The sequence below is a fragment of the Sorex fumeus genome, unplaced genomic scaffold (genome assembly GCF_029834395.1).
Source record: "Sorex fumeus unplaced genomic scaffold, SorFum_2.1 ptg000058l, whole genome shotgun sequence".
Taxonomy (NCBI): Eukaryota; Metazoa; Chordata; class Mammalia; order Eulipotyphla; family Soricidae; genus Sorex; species Sorex fumeus.
In genome coordinates this window covers 3,479,896-3,486,572 of record NW_026606115.1, presented here as the reverse complement: position 1 = coordinate 3,486,572, position 6,677 = coordinate 3,479,896, and the positions used below count along the sequence as shown (strand labels likewise).

General features: G+C 39.6%; 1 pseudogene; it reads left to right on the top strand.

Annotated features, from left to right (window-relative positions):
- Positions 1-267: 267 nt before the first annotated feature.
- On the top strand, positions 268-1,483 carry LOC130034108 (platelet-activating factor acetylhydrolase IB subunit beta-like; annotated as a pseudogene).
- The last annotated feature ends 5,194 nt before the right edge of the window (positions 1,484-6,677 follow it).

Genomic DNA, 6,677 nt, shown 5'->3' with positions numbered 1-6,677 from the left:
TTCCATCTAAATCTGGCAGTCTCCCATTAGTCTATGAAAGCCAAGGTGGGAAAGGCTCTACTGAGACTGAGGGAGCAGAGTTCTCATGGAATAAACCTGCTTTGTTGGGTATCTTTTTATTATAGATCAGATTCATTTGTAAGAGAAATAATTTATTATATTTGGAGTCCAATCAGTGGCCTAAAACACATCTAGGAATTGAAAGACACTTCACTTTCTCAAGAAAGAAAAGAGCACAAAACCAAAAAAGTTTACACTATGGCCAAAATGGCACTTACCCCGAGACAAAGAGGAGAACTCCATAGAGTCATAGCTAATTACCTTTGTTCAAATGGCTTTGAACATGCATATTCTATTTTTACAACAGAAGCTGAATTGGATATGAGTCAAGAATTAGATAAAAATGTGCCAGACTTTTGGAAAATAAATGAACATCCATTATTAGTTTACAGAAAAAGTTTATGGATTTAGAATTAAAACAAAACCAAGCAAAAGAAGAACCAAAAACAAATGCACACCTTGGACAGACAAAAAATCTGATAGAATGGGTTCCCCTTGTTTTAGAAAAATACACATTGAATGGCCACAGGAGTTTGGTTTCTAGCATGATTTTCCACCCCATATTCACCATTATGGTTTCAACTTCAGAAGACGCAACAATTAAAGCATGGAATTATGAGACTGGAACTTTGGAACAAACTCTTAAAGGACACACAGACTCAGTTCAGTATATTTCATTTGATAAAGTGGAAAATTGCTTGCCTCCTGCTCTGCAGATACTGTCATCAAATTGTGAGATTTTTAGAGTTATCTCTTCATTAGAAGAGATATGACCAGCTATGGTTATGATCACGATGTTTCTTTAGTGGCCTCATGCCCAGTGGAGTGTTTGCCTCACAGGATACAACCTTAAAGATGTGGGATATACACACCGGCCACTGCATGAAGATATTCCCAGGACACACAAAGTGAGTATGCATGGTTCGACTAAATCAGGATGGCACGCTGATAACAAACTATTACCAAAACTGTTCTGTGAGAGTCTGGGTTATAGTAACTACACAGTGCAAGACGAAGCTTCAGGAATATTAATATGTTGTGGAATGCATTTCTTGGGCTCCAGAATGTGCATATCCTTCCACTGTGGAAGCAACAGATTCTCATACTGAAAAAAGTGGCCAGCCTGTAACATTTTTACTATCTGGATCTACAATAAGACGAATAAGATATGGAATGTCAGCAATGGCAAGAGATTATGACCCATGATAACCGGCTGCATAGGATCTTGTTCCATTTTCGGGCAGCTTCATCATCAATTGTGCTGATGACAAGACCTTATGTGTATGGAATTACAAGAACAGGTAATTACATGAAGACCATCAAACTGCATAATCATTTTGTGTCCATTTCAGATGTCCTTAAGACAGCTCACTATGTGGTGACAGGCAGTATCGATCAAACCCACAAGGTATGGGAGTACTGAAGATCTCACTAAATCTCAGTTGGGGGGGGGGGTTCTCCCTATTTCCTTTGGACACAATCTCAGCACATCATGTTTAACCCACTGGGCTCTGATGAAAGAAAATTTGTCCTTACATATAAATTACTCTGAATGCAGATTGTCCTTATTAAACATTACATTCAAAATATTCATTTGCATACTTGACCTAGAAGTACTATAGACTTTAACAACTTGGGCAGCAAAGAGCTGGAGAACCTGACCTTCGTAGGAAGCTTGCCATTGGTGGAGGGGGTAAGGGAAGGTGTGACAGTTCATGGAATGGATCACTATAACAATAATAAGAAGTCCTGAAATGAGATAAAGTGAAATGCACGTTGATACCCTACCAGTAACAATATTAGAAACGGTGCATAAAATAAGGGAGAAGGGAAAGAAAAAGAAAACAATGCCTGCCATAGAGGCAGGCTGGGGGACAGGAAGGAAACTGGGAACATTGGAGGAGGTAATGGACACTGGTGATTCGATTTCTGTGGGAAAATTGTATGGCTGAGACTCAATCATGAATAGCTTTTAAACTCCGCAATTCATGGTGATTCAATAAGAATATATCTTAGAAAACTGAAGAAAAAAAAACCTGTGCTGCTTTGATCATGCCAGCTCTACAAAAGTAGTCATTAAATTATTTTAGAGCACTAAACTGAATAGTTGGCAGTGTCTTTCTTTTTTTTTTCTTTTAGGGTCCCACCCAGAAATGCTCAGGGTTACTCCTGGCTCTGCACTCAGGAATTACTCCTGACGGTGCTTGGGGGAACCATAAGGAATGCCAGGCATTAAACTGAGGTTGGCCACATGCAAGGCAAATGCCCTGCCCGCTGTACTATCACTACAGCTCGGCAGTGTCTTTTTATGTTGAATTATTTCCTGTTTTGATTTCTGCTATCTATTCTATGCCTGAATGATGGTCTCACATGGGTGAATTGGTGGTTAGAAGGATTTTTTTCTGAATTAAAGTAGTTTCTCCTTAGCTGAAAAAAATTTCCCATAGTCAGAACTAGTTTTCAAACATGTTAGGATGGGAAATTTTTTTCTTTTCTTAATTTTTTAAATTATTAGGCAAAAATATTTTTAGATCAAAGAATATTATCACTTAAAATATTTATAAATCATTTCTTATATATTGTAATCCAGAGTGGCTAAAAATAGGTCTGTAAAAATTTCTTAATCTATGACTTTAGGTAAAATATTCTATTGCAGGCTATTAACAAATTATTTTATTGTTTGATAACCAACAGAGTTTAATTATTATTGTTGGGCAACACTTGATATTGCTCAGGATATACTCTTAGTTCTTGCTCAGAGATTGACTCCTGATACTGCTTGGGGAATCAGATGCACTGCTAGGAATCTAATGCTGGCTGCCCACATGCAAGGCAAATACCTTAGGCACTGTACTAGCTCTCTTGCCCTAATAAAATGTGGTATTTTTTTAAAAAATGTGCTGATTTGAAAACTTGATACAAATAAAATCACAAAGGCAGTTTAACAAAGACATTTATTCTAAATTGCATTTCATTTATTTGTGTAATAGTGATTTTTAAAATATTCCTCTTAGTATTTAATGGACCTTTGGTTCCTGAGATAGGCAATCTGTTTGAGTTTTGTCCTATAGATATATACACACAGAGAGATCAGGTCAGATGTTTATCAGAACAAAATTTATATCTAGTTTGTGTCTTTATGTTTGTTTTTAGTAATTCCTGAGAAATGGATTTGATTAGGAAACTATTTTGAAATTTATGGGGTTTTGTGGGAGAAAATCACGAACTAAGCTAATTTTTTTAATATGGTAGAATCACTTTCAGTACAATACTCCTCATAACCCAGATTACATTGAAACAACTTTTTTCTGTTTCTCTTTAGTTGTTTTGACAGAATATTTTTACAAAAATTTTGAAAAAAAATATAGTTGTTCTTATCTTCTATGTCCTATATTTCTTTAAGACATAAGTACATCAAAATGGTGCATCAGACATTTGTTTGTACCTGTATAAATGCCGTATATTTCAGTTCATTTTCAGCATGTAACAACACAAATTGTGTTTAGGCAAGCCACAACATCTAGAAATCAGTTATACATGTGAACAAACATGGGGTAAATTGTATCGATTTTGGAAAAAACAAGACTGCTGTCAACTGGATTGTTTTCCAACAGTGTACAGTGACTTTTGCTGATCGAGGAGTAAGAAACTATTATTCTAAACTCAGCAAACCATTATCCTTACATGGGCAATTTTCACAGCCTGCTGCCTTCGTTCAGCTATCAGATTTACCCTCTGCTTAGAAGCAATGAATATTGAATCTCAGGGATGGTCTGCAATAGAATCCCCATGTATTGAATCCAGATTGAATCATAAATATGCTGGTGATCCGTCCATACTCTGATATCAGATTTGAAAATTCAAGCTTCCTGCACTGTTGCTTAGCCCTAATTGAAGCCCCCTTCTTCCTGTTTCCTCTATTTGCTATGTAATCCTGTGTTTGCCTGGTATCCTAATGACAAGGCTACTGCTTTCAACTCTAAGTAGAGGAATTTACTATTTAATTAAATAGTAAATTAAGAGGTTCACTACTGATTTGTCAGATTTTCAATCAATTTGGTCATTTACTTCAGAAATAAAAACTTAAATTTACCTAAAGAAAATTATTTTTTATTTTAATATCTATTTTTCTACCTTGTTAAATCATAGGGTGTAATTTTCAAAGAATATTTCAACACCACATCCTCCACCCATGTGTCACCATTGAGAGAAGATTGGAGGGACTATCAGGGAGTGACACACGGGTAGAAGTTATAGCGTTGGAGCATCATATGCATGAAAACATGTCCTTAATAGTATTATATATCATGGTGTCTAAGATTAAAACAGCTCATGAGTTAACTAGAATGTCATAATTTACTCTCATTTATAATAAATGAAGGTTAAGCATTATAAAGATGATAACATTTCATAAGCAGACCTATCTTTTAAAATAATTAAAATCTCTTTAGTAATAGCAAATGAACCAAGGGATGCTAAAATTCTCAGTGTACTGTGGGATTTTGGGAAATAAGAAAGAGTTGTGGTTGGGCCTAAAAACAGAAACAGTAGGAACCCCAACATATATGCTGAGTGGCCCTGGGGAATCTATCTATTTTTCGATTTCGGCTGTTCAGAGCATATGTAACAAAGGTATTCTGGAATCCTTGCCATAAAACTAAAAGTTCCTAGATGAATCTTCCCTTAAAAGTGGATATAGCAACAAATTGCACCAACACCCTGAAGAGTTAGAACTTGACAAAGGATCCCCTACAAGGCTGTCAGCCTTGTAGTTTTATTAATCACTTAATCACACTTAACTTCCCGTTAGTCGTCGATTTGCTCAAGCGGGCGCCAGTAACGTCTCCATTTGTCCCTGTCGTGTGCTAGTGTAGCCCAATGGCATCTGTTCGCTCCGGGAACATGAAGGGCCTCAAACCGATCGGTCATGATCTTAACGAAGAAGTCAGACCATCTGGAAGGTGGGCGGCCACGCGGTCTTTTGACATCCCGTGGAATCCAGTCGGTAACAGCTCTAGTCCAGCGGTCGTCTTTAAATCTCATTACGTGACCAACCCATCTGATTTTCGACACCTTGGCAAATGAGACAGCATCCCTGATTCTTGATCGTCGACGGATGTCAGAACTCCGGATTATTTCTCTCATTTGAGTGAAACGTGATATTCCAAGCATAGCTCTTTCTATTCTTCTTTGGGAGACCTGAATAGCGTTCTCATCTTGTTTGCGTAGGGCCCAGGTCTCTGAGGCATATGTTAATGCAGGAAGAACAGTGGAATCAAAGAGATGTGCCCGGAGCCGGAGGTTCTTCGTCCTCTTAGCTATTTCTTTGACGTTCTTGAAGGCGTTCCAAGCCGCTCTCTTCCTCCTGCGCAGCTCGGGTGCCAGGTCATTTGTCATGTTGACCTCTCGACCTAGGTACACATAGCTGTTGCATTCGGAGATGGTCGTTTCATTGAGAGCAAATGGGGCGTCAGGAACGAGGCTGTTTCTCATAAACATTGTCTTCGTAAGATTCAGCTGTAGTCCTACCTTCCCACACTCACGGTCAAAGTCGGCCAGCATTTGTGCTGCTTGGCTGATATTTGGTGTTATTAAAACAATGTCATCAGCAAAGCGGAGGTGGTGTAGTTGCCGACCATCTATCTTCACTCCCATTCCTTCCCATTCCAGTCGTCACATGATGTTCTCGAGGGTGGCACTGAAGAGTTTCAGTGAAATGGTATCACCCTGCCGCACCCCTCTCTTGACATCAACGATCACTTCTTTGTAGAATGGTGAGATCCTGGTAGTGAATCCGCAATACAGCTCACGGAGGATCCTGATGTACTGGGCTTGAATGTCCTGATTGGCTAGGGCTTCAATGACCGCTTCCGTCTCAACAGAATCAAAGGCCTTCTTTAAATAGGCCTTCTTCAAAGGCCTATTTAAAGAAATAGTTTTATTAACTTTTCATTATGTTTTCTCAAAGTTATCAAATTAAATCTTGAAATGCCATTTTTGCATCATCATATTGCACCAATAAGTCTGTTCCTTTGCTAATAAGTCTATTAGCAAATCTGGCTGAAAATAAAAGGTATGTTTGTAGAATTTCCCATGGAGTACTGGTAACTAAAGAATAACAGCTCTTCTCATGCCTTGAACTTATGAGTAAGAATAACAGTTTTAAAGCAATAGTTCCGGTCGCCTCCCCTCCCCAACAGGTCTGTACCCACTTGATGCCCCCTCCCCACCCAAACTCGGGATCCTGAAAACAGCCGCCACCAGGACCCCGGCCTGGGGCACCTGCCTCCACTTCCGCAGTGAGCACCAGCCCAACTAGTTGACACCCCTCCCCAACAGGTCTGTACATACTTGGAGCCCCCTCCCCACCCAAACTCGGGACCCTAAAAGCCAGCCATGGCCGGGATCCCGGTCTGGGGCACCTGAATCCATTTATGGAGCCAGCGCCAGCCCAACTGGTGGCTGCCCCAACAGGTCTGTGGACTAGCATCTGGACTGGCTGGGGTCGTAGCCAGCACTATAGGGGGTGTGCCTCCTCAAAAGTGGGCGTGGCCTTCTCCCAGGCCGGTGGCTGCAGTTACATTTCCCACTGCCAGCACTCCTGACATTCATCCCAG